Genomic DNA, 15,638 nt, shown 5'->3' with positions numbered 1-15,638 from the left:
AAAGGAGAAAAAAAACCTTATTATTAATAATCTTGTTTTGGATTATCTCAGTCCCTAACCTCAGTTTTTAGGGTCTCTCTCTGCTTCTCCTGCTAGAGAAAGAGCTTGTCTTTACTCCTGAAGTCTGACTCTATGAACATGCACATTAAACACACACACAAGGGACTGAGCTTACTCTCTGCACTGTCTCTTTTAGACATAAAACGATTTGTAGGGCACAGTAATCTGGCTGCACATTTCCCCTAGAGGCTAGCTTCCCAGCAGGAGAAGTTCAGGAGTATAAAAGCAAATGTAATTTGGTGATTCAAGTTCAGCAAAGGAGTCCAGGGTGGGCTTTATGCTTTAGGTTAAAGAATGTCCTGGGAGACTTCTTAGCTTGTACGAGGTAAGACTATGCACCTTCATTCTTCTGGAAAAGATCTGATAGTGCTGGTGAGTAAATGATTATAAACATCTCCTAAGAACAACCAAAATATTTCAGACTAGTCTACATTAATAATGAAAAGAAGCATTTTCATAATGGAAACAGAATGCCAGGGAATACAATCTGAAAATATTTCACATGCTCTCCACTGAAGGTAAAAATGTTGCTAGCAAGAAAGAAGAAAAAAAAGGGAAAAAAAAGTAGAAGAGGCAAATAAAGGGGAAGTGTCGGACACTGATGGATGAGCCAATTTAATGAAATTGAGAAAAGAGAGAAAGAAGGTAGCAGAAAAGGAACTAGCATTCAATGTGCTCAGGACAGATGTATTTATCAATGTTTAATAATACATTTAATAGTCATGGCAATTTTTTGTGCAAAGTATTATAATACTTTAGATTAAGAGAAAAATTGTGCTATAGAAATTTTTATGTATGTATTTTGAGGTCAGTTTTGGCAGTAAATCACCCCCTCAGGGACTCTTTATTTTTGAGGCACCATCATTTGTTACATACAACCTTTTGCTGGTTTGGTTTGTTGAATAACCATTGTTTATAGATATTTAATTCCTTTAATTCAGGAAGCCTCAGAAACGGATTCTAGATTTGATAATCATAGTAACAGATCAAGATGGAAAATGAACATTCTCTGAAAGAAAGAGGAGAATTAGAATTACAGGTAATGTATTTCTCCCCGTAATGCAAGTGAAGACACTATTATTTTATTATTATTATTTTATTATTCAGGAAATGTTTGCATTCAGCTAACAGTTCCACTGGGAAATGTTAATCCTCTTTGAAAGAAGGGTGACTGTCCTCCAGAGATGCCAGTATCTTAGGTTTCTTTTCAAATTCTCCATTAATGGATCCCAGCTCCTCCTTCCCTGGCTCCACATTTCCCCTGGGTGTTATCAGGTCTGTTCTACCTATTTTCAGTTACATATTTTCCACACTTTTTCCTGTTTCCCACATGTCCCTGTTTCCATTTATCGGTTTCTGTTTTCATCTTCACCTGTGCAGATAGATAAATATAAGGTGGCATCTTTTCCCAGCTTAGTTATTATTCTACATTCCCCCCAGCTATGTCTTAGCATCCATTTCGGTCGAGTTCTATTCTTTTTTTTTCAATGCTCAAAATAAATGCTCCAGAAGTTAATATACTATATCTTACTAAGTCATCTTTCAACTGCTTTAGTATGGAAAGGGATTTCTCTACACCTTTTATTTTAATTATTTCATTTTTTAAATTTACACAATAAACAGATTTGTACCAGGGATAATTTGAAATACCGGGACGTTTTGGGGCCCTGAAATTCAAAGATTTTGGTTTCAACTTCAATTCTCCTATTTCTAACACATGATTGATTGTGTTCAATAACTTAGTTTCTTTGGATCTATTTTCTCAGTTATAAAAGGGAGACAATTATACTTGTCACAGGAATCCTACCACAGGGATAGTGGGAAGTTGTGCAGGAGTAAGGTCAAGACAAATTTGTGCTGCTTGAAAGTAGAAAAGAAGAAATTCACATCTACAAAATTAACTAAGAAGGGAAGAGTATGAGTGTGGCTGGCTTTGTGCTGGTTTGTTCCAGAAATCCTAACATAAAAAGAAAGCAAAGACATGTATTAGGATTGGGCCCAGAGAAGTGTTGGGCTCGGGATGTAGCTTGCTGGTTGTAGAATCAGTCAGATTCTTTCCTGGAATTTTGGATTGTCCTGGAGGCAGAGTTTCCATGAGACTTGGGCAGAATTTCCTGATTCATGAGGGTCCCAGAAAAGATCCCTGGCTGCAAGCATTTTGGTTTGCCTGACACCTCTGACCTTGGAAATAAAAGAGTAGAAACTCTTCAGGTCTATGAGACATGAGAAATAAGTGAACGAGTTCAGCTGGACTTACCCATTGCTGGATTCTAGAATCAGAATAGACAGAACAGGTGAAACAGAACGGAGCTTTGGCAGGTAGCTGGGCGCCCACCCCTATGGGAAAGTGGGCGTAGTTGGGGAAAGTATGAGAGGGAAAGATTCAAATGGGAGAGGGTAAAAGAGTGCACGGTGAACAGAAAGACTTACCACATTCAGATGATGAAGTTTCCATTGAAAATTACAACTTTGGTCATTTGTTAGTGATTGTCTATTTCTGTAAACAGTAAGAGAGTCTCTTATACCCACCGATTTTTAACAAAACAGGAGCTTCTCAAATATCCCAGTCATTTTACAGATGGTGTGTATGTGATACATCCTGATTAGTACTCTGCTAAATAATTTTTGGGTGAATTCAGTAGCATTTATGGACCTGTTAGATCTCTCTACTGTGCTTGGCACATTTACACGATTTGTCTTATTTAATTGCATCAAGGAACCTATGCAACGGGGGCTGACATCCTGATTTGTAGGGTGAGCTACTGAATGTAATATTTGCTCAAGATGCTCGGGGGAGGGGGGGAATGGTAAATCTTGAATGCAAATCCCAACCTACCTGTCTCCTGAGGCTATGCACTTTCCATTATGCACTGGATTTCAAATTCACAACTTCTCGCTGTTCCCTGGAATTTTGATGCCTTTGAAGATTTCGAATGTCTGATAGAAGAGGAACCGCGCGGTACTTGCCCCTTTATGACTGGCTCATTTCATGCAGTATTTGTCCTTCTGTGATGTGACAGCTTGTTTAACTTAACGTAATGTCTTCTGGGTCCACCCATTTGTTGCAAATAGTAGGATTTTCTTCTCTTTCAAGGCTGAATAGTGTAAAATAGTGTAAAAGGCAATCTATGGAATAGGAGAAAATATTTGTAAATGATATATTTGGTTAGGGGTTAATTTCATGAATATATTAGGAACTCTTAAGCCTCAACAGCCAAATAAAATAAAATAAAACACACAAAACAACTCCCCAAACTACAAATCACAAATTAAAAATGGGCAAAGGGCTTGAATAGACATTTCTCAAAAGAATACCTACACATGGCCTGAAGGACTATGAAAAGATGCTCCGTGTCACTCATTACCAGGGAGCTGCAAATCAAAACCACAGTGAGTAATCACCCCACACCTGTTAGGATGGCTACTCTTGGAAGAAAAAAGATAAGTGTTGGTGAAGTTGTAAAGCAACTGGAACCATTGTATACTCTTGGTGGCAATGTATAATGGTTCAGTTGCTATCAAAAAGAGTATGAGGTTCCTTAAAAACTGAAAATAGAATTACCGTAAGATCCAATAATTTTACTTATGAATATATGTGGAAAAGAATTAAAATCAATATCTCAAGGAACCATTGGCATCCCGGGTTTAGTAGCATTATTCACAATCATTCAGAATAGGCAAGACAGAGAAAAAATCCGATGTCCATAGCCAGATAAATGAATAAAGAACATGTCTCATATACATACAATGGAATAGTATCTCATTTTTTGAAACTGATAAAATTCACTCGGCTCAAGCCCCAAATGCTCAGACAAGAGTATTTACTCCTCATAGGTTTTTGTAAATGGTCCCTGTACTGTGGTCTTACATTTCTTATGCACATTTTCTATTAATCATGATCGTTTGTTTTCTCATTCTGGCGCAGGGAGGATGCCCAGTAATTTTATTAATGAGTGATTATATCACATTTCAGTCTTTCTAATGATACAGTTAAATCTTAATATGTTAAAATTTTTTGCTGCTTAGATTTATGTATCCAATAGTCCAAATCATACCTCTTCTTCTTGGACACTCACAGTATTATTACAAAATTCTGAGGCAATACTACCAATAGCTTGTATTTCCTATGCAACTATTATATGACAAAATTAAGAACTACCTTGCATATAGCATTTATTATTATTATGTTATTATGGCTATAATCATGTGTATAATGTCTCTTCCAGTCAGAGTTACTGTGACCACCCAAATTAAAATATAATATTCACTTGTAAGTGGTTTGAAGAAGGCAAAGTCCTGCACGTAATATGTGAATACCTCTTTCTGCCACTACTCAATCCTCACAAAATTCATGCTATTCCCACCTCTACCTTTTTCTAAGAAAAACATGGCCTAAAAATTTGGTTCTATAACTTTGATCAATTACCCCCATTTTTATGTCAGAGTCCTTTTTTTTTTTTCTAAACTTGGAATAATACTTAATGGACAGGTTCATAAAAGATAAATTAATGTGAAACACAACAAAATGCAGCATGTAGCAGGTTCACAATATTTTTCTTCCCTATATCCATTCCTTTCAGACTCTCTGTTACAATTATTTTGGTATATTCTCTGGCTCCAGTGCTGTTTTCTTCAATCTACTTACTGGAAACGTTGTTTTCATTTTTTACCACAGAGTGGTGCACGGATGCATTTCCTCCTGAGAAGTGCCCTTGTTAACATTACCATGAATGGTAAGTGCAGAATTGGATTACACAGTAAGCAAGCATTCAAGTCTTCAATTATTAATAATGAGCAGCAGAGCAATTAACAAGTCAAGGTACATTTGCTGGAAAGTGGATGATGGTAATATTTTTATTCGGTGATCAGAGCAGCAATTTCTAAATTTCATCTGACCATCCACAAGTGGAGAACATTATTCTCCCAGCGGCATATCATGATAATCTATCTTTACGCTCAGTGAGACTTAACAAGTTATTTTGAAATCCAAGAGCTCTCAGCTGGTATTTTATTGGCTTGCACTTACTCATATTCCAGGCGGTGTCAGTAACACTGCACAACAGAAAGCTCGATACTGTACAATATTGCTGTGGCAAGCCAGCAAATATTTACTAATCTCATGCATGTATGGAGTTGAAATTGTTACTTTATGCAGTGTTACTCCTGGGACATGCCTGCTTAAATTTTGTTTTGTTTTTTTTATAATTGAAGATTCAATGAGTTGATAATATTTATTGGGGACTTTAATAATCCAGGCATTTAGGACCAGAAAATTAGAATGAATGAGTGATACAGATCAGGTAAGAAAAGAATAGAATCCCCCGATATGTGGTGGGACAGTGGTTAACTGGATAGTGATGACCCGTTTCAGGGGGCAACTGACAGCACAAGGGAGAACTTAGACTTTTAAAAGAGAAACTAGATGTTATACAACATCTCTCACTTTTTAAAATGCTGGCAACTAATTCAATGTGTTTATTGTAATGCTTTGTAAGACAAACTATTCTTGCAGTCTGGCTACCACTTTAATCTGATCTTAAATTCATAAAACACCTAGTTGGTAGATTTGTTATTGTTTCTCCATTGACAGTGAAGAAAAGATCGCAAAGCATTTAGTTCTCATTCTCGGTGGGTATTTCTTTGTTTCCAGATGTTTGCATCATGACTGTTCAAGTAACTTCCTAGAACAAAGACTTTCCCCCCATCCTTCTTTTGAAGATTTGCAAAGAAAACCAAAAACTATCATGTTCTTTCCCTTGCCACTGGACAACTTATGGAGGTGAGTGTCTTAGCTTGGAGTCTTATTTCACGTAACCTCCATTTGCTCCTCAGTTCCTAAATCAGGCAGTCATTACTTCTGCAAGCCTTCTCTGGCTTCCTTTATTTTTTAATTTTTATGTCAAAATATTACAGCGGTAAACATACTTTGATAACATGGATTGCTTTTATCAATTTATCAAAAAATTTATCAAAGATAAATGGCCAATAAACATGTGAAAATGCTTTTATAATGCTTGCATCATGGTTATAAATGTGCCTGTCACCCAGTTAGTGTTCACTGTACCTGTTAGGTAGGTCTATACCTATCCCTTCTTCCCACTCCCCCTGCTTGATTTCTGTTGATTTTTACTTCCCTTTATGTACATGTGTGCTCTTTGATTAGTTCCAATTTAACAGTACTATGGTGTTTGTTTTACCATTCTTTAGATAGTTCATGTTTTGCCATTCTTTAGATATTTTGAATACTCCAAGTTCCATCCAAGTTATCGTAAAAGACATTAAGTCATCCTTTGCCATGGCTGAATAGTACTCCATGGTGTATATATATCACATTTTTAAAAATATACTCATGAGTTGGTGGGAAATAGAGTTGATTCTACATCTTTACAATTGTGAATTGGGCTGCAATAAACATTCAAGTGGAGCAGCACCTGTGACTCAGTGAGTAGGGTGCTAGCCCCATATATGGAGAGTGGTGGGTTCAAACCTGGCCCCGGTCAAACTGCAACAAAAAAGATAGCTGGGTGTTGTAGCAGGCGCCTATATTCCCAGCTACGGGGAGGCTGAGGCAAGAGAATCGCCTAAGCCCAAGAGCTGGAGGTTGCTGTGAGCTGTGATGCCCCAGCACTCTACAAAGGGAGACAAAGTGAGACTCTGTCTCTAGAAAACAAAATAAAACAAAACAAAAACACCAAACAAACATTCAAGTGCAGGTAGCTTTTTGATAAAATGACTTCTTTTCCTTTGGCTAACCCCCAGTAGTGGGATTGCTTTATTAAATGGTGCTTCTAGCTTTAGTTCTTTGAGTTATTGCCACAGTGCTTTCTGTAGAGGTTTTGCAACTTGCAGTCCATCAACAGTGTATGAGTTCTTTTAGAGGACCAGAATCTACAAAGAATTCAAACTAATCAATAAGAAAAAGCCAAACAACCCCATCAAAAGGTGGGCAAAAACATCAATAGATGCTTCTCAAAAGAAGACAGATAAATGGCCAATAAACATATGAAAAAATGCTCAACATCACTAATCATCAGGGAAATGCAAATTAAAACTGCAATGAGATATCACCTTATTTCTGTTAGAATGGCTTTTATTAAAAAGTCTAAAAACAATAGATGCTGCTTTGGCTTCTTTTATTCTTCAACAATGCCTGGTCCAGGAGGCAGCTCAAGGTATTAATTAGGAGATTTAGTGTGGCAAATACGCTAATAATTAAGATGTGTAATATATTGTAGTACTTACGTTATATACTAACTAATCTCTTTTCCCTCTCAGTATCTACTCTTGTATAGTCAAAAGTATATTTCATTCATTTCTGTAACCGCAGTTCTCAGCAAGGTACTCAGCCTACGTAAAACTAAAGTATCAACTACCCTGTCCTTAACTATAGATCTTTGGTGATCACTGGGATAACATCCAATTTCCCCCTTTTGTCTCTTTTGGAGTATATACTTTCCTTGTTCCTATCCACCATGATTTTTTGAAAAGTCCCTTGGCTATACCCTTGTTCTATTTTCCTTTGAGTCTAATTAGATAGCAGATAGATAAGAGAAGATTATTAAGAAAAATAATAAAGCAAAACTAAGAGAGAGAAAAAGTCAGAAAGCTTATAGGATTTAGTAAAAAAAAAAAAAAACCTTGGCAAGATCTGAAAGGCTTACTTGGAGAAGTTGAATATGAAAAGAAGAGGTGGTAAGACAAAGGAAATAATAAGTAGGAGGAAAGACAGAGGTACAGAACATTAGTAAGATGATGAGGTTATTTTATGTTGATAAACCACTCCAAAAGCGTCAGTGGCTTATAGCAAGAATGTCTACTGTGGGTCATTGATCATAGACCCTATTTTCTGACCCTCATCTTTTCTCTTCTAAAATCAGGTTGATAAAGCATCCCCTTCTGGAGCATCAACAGTCTGTGGGGATAAAGGAGAAATATTTGAAAACATGAGTTGGCTCTTAAAGGCTCAGACCACTTAGACACACTTCAGTTCTGCTAATATTCATTGGCCAAGTGACTTTATTTCACTCCTCAATCCAACATGGTGAAATATATAATTCTCTTCAAGGGAGGGGCTCTGAATAGTTTGAAGAGTAATATAAGTCTGTTTAGATACAAAAAGAGGAAAACATGTTATATGATAGAATTTTAAGAAAATCAATTTTTTAAACTTATTTGATATTTGGTATGGAGTTGTAAGATGACATCAGACAGATGAGAGTCAGGAGATGAAATGGAAGTTGAAATAGAAAGGGAAGAGATAGGAACCAGGGGAGAAGGCAATAAGGAATAGAGGCCTCTGTTGTGGGGATGCTACTGTTAAATAATGAAAACATGACTTAGGGGATCTGTACAGATCTTAGTCAGATCCAGTCTCATGTTCAGATGAGTTTTATAACCTGGGTCAACTTAATCGCCACAGCCCTCCATTTACCTGTCTGTGTTTCTGTATTGCATGTGCTTATTCAGAGAATTAAATGACATAAATATGTATGTAATTAGATGTTGATTTGGGCTTTTTCTAATGCCCTGGGAATTGTGAGCTAAAGTCTCTACTTGAGGAAAAGGGCTGCTAATTATGCTACATCATAAATAATGCTGCCAAAAGGCGAGCTTATACGATGGAGAAAATAATAATTATTTATCATACCGGGGAGGGGGCAAGTAGAGCCAAAGTCAAGAGTTTTGTCTTTGGAAAAATGCAATTTTTGAGGATAGAAGTCTTTTCCTTCCCAGAGGTGCATCTACATCTCCCTCAAAGCCTGTAGTGATTAAGGATACCTGCCAAGAAAGGAGAATGCGGGCATCACGTGTCCTGGATCGATGCTTTCTAAATTGCAGAAACCATGGGCTCATGTTAATGTTCCATTTGTAGAGTGAAGAATATGCAAAAGGTAAAAATCAACAACCACCAAAAGCCCTTGCTAGTGTTTGACACATGCCTCCTGGAACGGAAAGATCTACACAAACATCACAGCTGGTATGTTTTTCTCTGCTGGAGATTTTTGAAGGTAATCCTTGCTGAAGTATTGTCAAAACTATGGTAAGAAGAGACAGTTTACAATGTGCTTGGGAAGAAGACAAGGTCCGTGGCTCTCTTTGGCTCATTTTACAAGTGCAGAAGAGTGCATCCGATGTTCTTATTGCTCCATTTAAAGAAACAGGGGCTTCGAGGGAGTGACAGGCTCTCTCTTCTCAAAGCAGAGGGGAGGTTTTCCCAGGTGGAGACTGGAGGTGTGAAGCACATTAGCTCACGAGTAAGGACAGATACAGCAGCAGTGAGGATGTCTCCTGTGATGAAGAAAGCTGGGATAAGGTTAGGACTGTCCCAAGAGAACCACATGTGTCGCCAACCTAGAGGTCATTATAGAGAATAACCAGGTAAGAAGCGCCATCAGAGATGCTGACCAGAACAGAGAGGCGGGCAGGTCTCTGACCTCCGCCGCCCGATTTCTTCTTCCTCCTGCTCCTCCTCAGCCTCGTCTGTGTCTAGAGAAGTACATATTAAATGTGGAGGAAGAGGCATGTCCCAGAATCTGACAAATCCTCCTCTCCAAGGTCCTAGGGATGGAAAAGTGAAGAAGTCAGTTCAGAAGGTAACTTTCTCCAGCCCAGTTCAGGTCCCTGAATCCATGAATGAAGGGAACGGTGAGCTTCAGAATGTAATGGATGTTTACTAACTGAAAGCAATAGAAACTTATATGAACTCTAACCTAGTTATAATAAAGAAATGGAAAAGAGAGATTTGATAAGGCGGAGAAGAACGGGAGAGGGAAGACAGTAAAGGATTTCACTTTTATAACTCCACTGAGATGGGACAGGTGTCTGCTAGGGCTGCTATAACAAAACACCACTGCATGGGTGGCTTAAATAATGGAAACTTATTCTCTCCACGTTTCTGGAGCCTGGAAGTCTGAGATGGAGGTGCTGTGCCAGCAAGGTTGTTTCACCTGAGGCCTCACCCCTTGACTTGAAGACAGCTCCCTTCTTGCTGTGTCCTCGCAGGGCCTTTCTCTGTGTTTGTGCGTACCCAGACCATCTTCCTACTGGAAGACTAGTCCTGTTGGGTTAGGGCCCACCTAATGACCTCATTTAATGTTAATGGCCTCTTTAAAGGTCCTATCTCCAAATACAATCACATGGGGGTTAGGGCTTCAGCGTATGAATCGAAGGGGGAAGGAAGTGGGCACTAATTCACTACATAACAAGACTAAAGTGATTTCACGTGTGAAGCTCCAGGCTGGGAGGCGGAAACACTCACATATGCTGTTTATAGGTAGAATGAATGTAGCCAGGATTCTGTTTATAAGAGCTGGAAATAGCAAGGCTTGGAACATGTTAATGACATTTTGGTGAGATGTTTAAAGCAACACATCGTCTCCAAAAATGCCACAAGGATCCTGAGTTGTTCAGGATAGAATATTTCTTTGATTGGCTTGGCACCCGTAGCACAGTGGTTACGGTGCCAGCCACATACACCGAGGGTGGCCAGTTCGAACTCAGTCTGGGCCACCTAAACAACTGCAACCGAAAAATAGCTAGGCGTTGTGGCGGGTGCCTATAGTGCCAGCTACCTGGGAGGCTGAGGCAAGAGAATTTGAGGTTGCTGTAAGCTGTGATGCCATAGCACTCTACTGAGGGTGACATAGTGAGACTCTGTCTCAAAAAGAAAAAAAAAAGAATATTTATTTGATTATGATATAATGTTATTATAATGATAATGACAAAAGAGTGCTCACATTTTCTAAGTTCTTACTACATACGAGGTCAGTGGTTCTCAAGGTCCCTAATGCTGAGACCCTTTAATACAATTCCTCATGTTGTGGTGATCCCTAACCATAAAATTATTTTCGTAGCTACTTCATAACTGTACTTTTGCTACTGTTACGAATTGTAATGTAAATATCTGATATGCAGGATGGTCTTAGGTGACCCTGTGAAAGGGTCATTTGATCCCCAAAGGGGTCGCAACCCACAGGTGGAGAACTGCTATACTAAGTGATAGAAATTCATACATGCATTTTTAAAACTTAATTTCACTATTGCAAATGTCAGGAATTATTATTTTCATTTTACAGATAAGGTAACTGAGTCTGGGAGTATAAAGATCACATACAGGTAACAGGGGTCATCCCGACCCCATAAACCATGACCTTATTCATGACACTTCATTGCTTTTCTGGCCAAAGGAGGAATAGCAATTGAATTAATTTTCACATCCATCTACCTCTGCCTTCCTGGGGTCAGCCTAACAAGGGAACTTGGCTGCTCTGAGACGGAGTGTAGGCTTGACCATGACACCAGCACCCACTTCTTCCTTTAGCATTCCTTTTATGCTGACTCAAGCCTTTTGCATGCTCTCCTGCTTCTGTTCTTTGTAGAAGTTTCAGCTTACCTTGGAAAACAATATAGCCTTAGAAACAAACAATACAGTAAGCTGAGTATAACAAAACTTAGGTTACTAGTTATCATAAATTTCTCTCTCTATGTATGTGTATGTATGCGTATACACAACATATATACATACACATACATATTTCTCTCTTTCTATATTTATGTGGGTATATATGTATGTTGTATGTGTGTATATTTGTATATTGTGTGCGTAATCACGGTAATAGATGTATCCTAGGTAAAAAGAATATTATGGGTACTTTCCCAAATTAAAACATGCCTATACTTAAGCTGTAGAAAATGTGGACTAAAGTAATATTTAACAATGAAGGTAAAGTCTTTTGTGAACTACTTTTAAATTAGATTAAATTGTATTACTTTAGTGTTTTAATTTGGCAGCAGCTGGTGGTGATTGCTCCCAAATGAGCACACTGTTTTCCTTTTCCTTTTTATATTTTTTTGTTGTTTCTAATCATAGGCTAGTCCATTGACTGAGGTTTAATGGAAATCTGGGGAGAAGTGGATCATTTAACAGACTTCCCAGAAAGTGGGCTGGCCTTATTAGTAATAAGAACTCCAAACACAGAAAAAAAAAAAAAATCAACAAATACAACAGAGACCACTTTCCATTTCTCCCCAGTTACCCACATTACAAAGGATGAAATTGAATTTGAACTTGTTTTAAATGATGATTTTTGAAGTTCTTGGCTGACCAGAGAAGGCTACTTTCATGAAGCTCTTGGAAGAAGAAAGATGTGCTTAGTGCCTGCAGTGTAGAGATAAGAAAACAACTTCAGTTTTTGCAGAATATCTTAAACTAAAGTATTCTTGGTGGCCTTAGAGTTGCTTATCCCCTTGGAAAGAAAGAAAGAAGGAAAGAAAAAACAGAATGCAAAAAATTATGCAAAATAATGGAACAACATAGTATGGATTTTTATTTTTCTTCTTACTGTGAAGCAATAATTTCTCAAACATGTGAAAGGTAAGCGTGGACACCCTAACCATATGGAAGCTCTTGGTCAGAGTTACACGTCTTAAAAACTTGAAGCAAAACAGATCTACAGTATATTAATATGTGCGTTAACAGAGCTACAAATTGACACACTAATAAGGGCTAAACAGGGAAAATGATAGCCTGAAGAAGCCTGGAAATATCAACGTTTCTGCTGTCCTTTTAGTCACATTTTCCCTCGTAGATTTAGAATACTAAGCAATACTTCTGTACTCTATGCAAATAATATAAGCATACTGATAAACAGAATTTGACACTTGGATTCAGTGAGGGTAGACAATAAATAACAACAGCCGTTACTTCATAGCAATTCATTCCCAAACTTAGTGACTTAAAATGACTATTAAATTGGCGTATGATCCTGTAGGTCAGCAATTTGGGTTGGTCTTGGCTAGACAGTTCTGCATTGGGCTGAGCTCACTCTCAGGTGTACAATCAAGGGATGATTGTCTGGGTACAGACTGATGACTTTACCTGGAATGGCTTGTTCCACATGCTCTCTCATCCTCTAACAGGGAGCCTGGGCTTCTTTACATAGAGATTGAGTAGATTTCCAAGTTACTTTGCCTGGAAACATATAAGGCCTTTTGAGGCTAGACTCAGACATGATTCAACAGCATTGCTGAGATTGGCTAAAGTCAGTCACAAGACCACTGTAAAGAAAAAGAATGGGAAAATAGAGGACTTCTTGTCAAAAAGCCTACAATAACAGCAGAAACAAGCAGCCTGACAGCCACAAGAAAGAGCAGAACATTGTTGAGGTTCTTTCTAAACCCCATTTCCAGAGAAGAGACATTATCTGACATGTTTGGTGTTTCACTGGAAGACTCACACGACAACGCTATGTTTATTTGAACCGACAGAACTTGATTAATGTGAATAGTCTTTCCTATAGGGACCTTTATCTAAAACAATAGGGGTAATTGGTTAATATCACAGCTTCCTGAGTAAGTAGATAATAAATGAGGAAATAGGCTGACCAAAAACACTTAAAAGAAGCAGCTAGAGAATGAAATGACCACAAAGAGCTTTGAAAAGCTCCACCACATTTCTGAAAATATAGAAGGCCATATGTATTTATAGGGCTGCGGGCATGTATAAGACTATGCACATGCTTAAAGAGAGAGCTATAGTAAAGTGAAGAATGATCCAGAAAGGTTTGAATATCAGATATTGGTATTTTCCAAATCTTTTACTTCCCTTTCTGAGAAAAGAAGTTATGAAGGGAGTATAATGTGGTAGAGAGAAGGTATGTTTTAAGTCTGTGAAGATGTGCATTTAAATCTCAACACTGTTACTAAATTGAGGAAAATATTTTTAACCTATGTGAGACTCTGTTTTTTGACTTACACAGTGAAAATAATGATACATGGTTCAAAATATTGTGCAGCAGATTACATGGAATGCTATGTGCAAAGTTTTGGCCTTACTATCTGAATCATATTAAGTGCTAATAATGTTTTATTTTTCATTTGCTAAAAAGTTCATTCAAAATTATGAATTTACAAAGAACTTTAAGATTTATCCCACAGACGACTTATGGTGCATTTAAAGTTGCAGATATGGGCCCATCTGTCAGAAGGTAAAATGAAATCTGGTGTCATTCAATACGTTTGACTTCAAAATGCATAAGCTCTTATGTTGTCTGCAATCAGGCCTGGATTTGAACATGAAATCCTGAATGGTTCATTGTTTTACTGGTTCATTAACATGCCAAGTTCTAAATGAAACTTGGAAATCATTTTTAATTTTGATTTTTCGTTTGCAGATGTCTCAAGCCATACTCATTATGTCTATCAGCTGGTGGTTTATAACGTTGCATTCACCTCAATTTCTTGTTCCAAGTCCTGCTCATTTCATGCCTGCCTGCTCATCCAAGGATGGACAGTAACCAGAGTGGCATTGGAATTTACTAATTTATCCAACCCAATCTCAATGTCTGTCTCCCTCTTTATGCATTAAGAAAGCTGTACTTCATGGATGTGGGGGTCAGCCTTTTCAGATAAAATCTAGACTGGATGGAAGCTTCCCCATTTCTCCTGGTCTGTTTCTAGACTCACTCAGAGTACATGGTCTACAGGCTGTATCTCTTAATTACTTACACCCACACTGGCATTTATTATTATTATTGAAAATCACCGTCACCTGCTTGGCAGCTACGCCTGCACATTTGCCCAGAAAGGAGCCAATAACATGCCTCACAATTTTGTGGCTGTCATTATCTGAGGAACACAATGACAACTTTGGACCCTGCTGCTTTTGTGTAGTAATTAACAGGTGGCAAGTTTTGACTGCAGTGTTTTTCCCCAGCAGATACTGGAGAAAACACTGACATCTGGGCAAACAGATTAACTATTGAAACAAAGGCTCTGAAAGAGCCACCTCACAGGATCCTGCCATTAGCCTGGATTTTCCAGGTTTCAACATGCTACCTATGCTGAGGACAGGGATTAAGGGGATGCTTTTTGGAGGCAATCTGCTTGCATTCAAATTCTGACTCTGTCCCTCTGTGGCACATGAGATGAAATCTACACAACGGCTAGCTCCCATTATTATGACATCCAGGAAGGAAAGTGGTATTGTCTTTGCTTCTAGCAATAGGTCTGGCACATGGGGGCTGAGCAAGATCCCAGGGTATTTGGAAAATGCAGGGTATGAAGAACACTCAAATAGCAGATAATGGATTTTCTGCTAACAATGGGAAGTGGAGGCTCAAGTTTCTGATAGGAAAAACAAAATAGATGCTTTAATATTTACACTCCTAATAATAAAATGGATCAACTAGCTGCACAGATTTTGGGGAAAAAAAAACCTGACACTTGTATGTGTGTTAGACTAAACTGTAGACATTATCACTACTACTATTCTTATGATTGTGAATATTCTTGAAAATGATTTAATTCTTTTTCTCAGTCTTAGAACAAGGCAGAAATGAAAGAGAGACTCAAAAGATGGAGAAGCCATTATTTATTACATTAGTACCCCAGGGATGTTAAAATATCTTCTCTTTATAATTACTACGTGGTGGACATTAGAGGAAGCAATGAATAAGGGTGGACTTGTGGAAATGTTGACTTTGAATTAAATCTAGATAAAACCAAGTCCTGAATGTTGATTACAGGACTGCAAAGGTGACGAGAATTGCCAGTGCTTTCTCTCATGTGAAATCAGTCAC

General features: G+C 38.0%; 1 long non-coding RNA gene across 1 annotated transcript; it reads left to right on the top strand.

Moving 5' to 3' along the window:
• The first annotated feature begins 4,742 nt into the window (after positions 1-4,742).
• On the top strand, positions 4,743-14,323 carry LOC128564036 (uncharacterized). Its single transcript, XR_008373950.1, has 3 exons — positions 4,743-4,793; positions 5,711-5,839; positions 14,232-14,323. It is a non-coding gene; the product is annotated as an uncharacterized LOC128564036 (long non-coding RNA).
• Positions 14,324-15,638: the final 1,315 nt, after the last annotated feature.

Source organism: Nycticebus coucang, chromosome 13 (genome assembly GCF_027406575.1).
Source record: "Nycticebus coucang isolate mNycCou1 chromosome 13, mNycCou1.pri, whole genome shotgun sequence".
Lineage (NCBI taxonomy): Eukaryota > Metazoa > Chordata > Mammalia > Primates > Lorisidae > Nycticebus > Nycticebus coucang.
The sequence above is the reverse complement of the archived record's forward strand: the minus strand, read 5'-3'. Positions and strand labels throughout refer to the sequence as shown.